Below are 1822 nucleotides of genomic sequence, written 5' to 3' on the forward strand. Positions count from 1 at the left end.
GGGGAGTGGAGAAGAGGGGACAGTAGGGGCAAGGAGGGGCTGGGAGGTGAGCAGAGGGGAGGAGAGGCATACAGTATATTAATTATAATAAACGTCCAAATATGGCCCCGCTTATGCTAAGCTGGCGGAGTCTTACTAAGCCTGTTTCTCTTATTAGACTTGTTTTTTCATTAGTCTTGACTCTGATTATTCCAGAATGAAGGCAAACTGACCTACCATTCCCTCTTACGAAGCAGGTGGCACTGTTTGGGGTTTGATTTGGGGTTGTTTGGGTTTTGGTTTGTTTTTGGGTATTTTTTTCCATTTTCACTTAAGTAAACTTGTGTATTGCTAACATTTCCCCATGAGTCTGTGTCATTCTTGATTTTGCTATGTAATGAGGGTTGTTCGTGTAGGCATTTAAAAGTTAGCTTCTTCCACCTTCTTCAGCGGTGATTTTCCCTCCCCACTGGAGCCCGGCAGCTCCATGTCTCCCTCTGGCCAGTAACCTTCCCGTCCTGATAAGCTTCTAGTGAGTCTTCTAGTGAGACTCTGGGTCAGTTTTTGGGTCTGTCAGTGAATGTAAACTTTGAGAGATTTTCCATCTGGGTAGCATGACATTACAATTGCCAAGCCAAGAAACAGAAGGGGAAAAAAACAAACCACAACCCAACCCCAAACCTAACCAACCCTGAAGACACCCAGATAGGGGAAATATGGGGGAGACGGGGCTCTGAGGGAGAAATCTCAGGATGGCCTTTGGCAACCCTGTATGGCCTCTTAGGTCTGTTGCTAGAGGTGTTGGGACCTGAGTGTGAATAAGGGGACACCCTGGAAGTGCTCCAAAGTTTGTGAGAACTCAGGCAGAGTGTAGGATTTGGGAAGGCTCAGAAAGACTCCGAAGTGCTGGTCACTGGGTGGTCTGGTTGGTGCTCTGTGTGGTTCAGTCCAAGACCAAAGCAGAAGTAACTGCACAGAGTGGGTCCTGCGAGTTGCTGGAAGACATAATCACCACCAGAAAGCTTGTGTCCTGCCTGCAAACATTTGACCAAGCGGTGGAGACTTTAGACTGAAGCCTAGCTAAAGGGAAGAGAAGGTACCACTTCACCAGGGAGCTCAAAGGATGGGAAGTCATTTAAAGAGGTGAATCCATGCAGTTCTTGGAGACAACCAAACCAGCAGCTTTTGCCTATCTGCCCCACACTTGTGGGCCCCCCATTCCCACTGGAGCTCTGGGAGGGGAAGAGGGAAGGTGGTGGCTGCTGTTAGGTGCTGTCAAGTCCCATCTAGAGACCCCGTGAACAACAGATCTGAACCCTGTCCTATCCTGTGCCGTCCTCACAATCCCTGACGCACTCGAACCCATTGCTTCAGTCACTATGTCAGTCCTTCTGGTTGAGGGTCTTCCTCCCCTTCACTGACCGTCCACCTTTCCAAACATGATGTCCCTTTCCAAGGAACAGCCTCTACTAGCAACCTGTTCAAGGCTTGTGAGATGAAGCTTCACCGTCTTTGCCTCCAAGGACCACACTGGCTGCACTTTCTCCAAGACAGATCTGTTTGTTCTTCTGACAGAAGAACACGGGATGTTCAGTGATTTACAAAAGCCGGGAAAGCATGTATCTGGGCTGTCCGTGGAATAGCCAGTGTTTTACAGCAGATGGAAGGGCAGGTATCTGTTATTCAACAATTGTTTTTCAATCCCTTTTCCCAGTGGTTGAAATACCTTTCTTCAGCTTGGCAATATACTTTTTAGTCTATAATGGGCTTATCGTGCTTGGGTGTTTCACTTTGCTGTTGTCTTTACTGGTTTTTTTTCTATAATTATATTTTATTAATTTTC

The sequence above is a fragment of the Elephantulus edwardii genome, unplaced genomic scaffold (genome assembly GCF_000299155.1).
Source record: "Elephantulus edwardii isolate Elephantulus edwardi_28Jun2011 unplaced genomic scaffold, EleEdw1.0 scaffold00129, whole genome shotgun sequence".
NCBI lineage: Eukaryota > Metazoa > Chordata > Mammalia > Macroscelidea > Macroscelididae > Elephantulus > Elephantulus edwardii.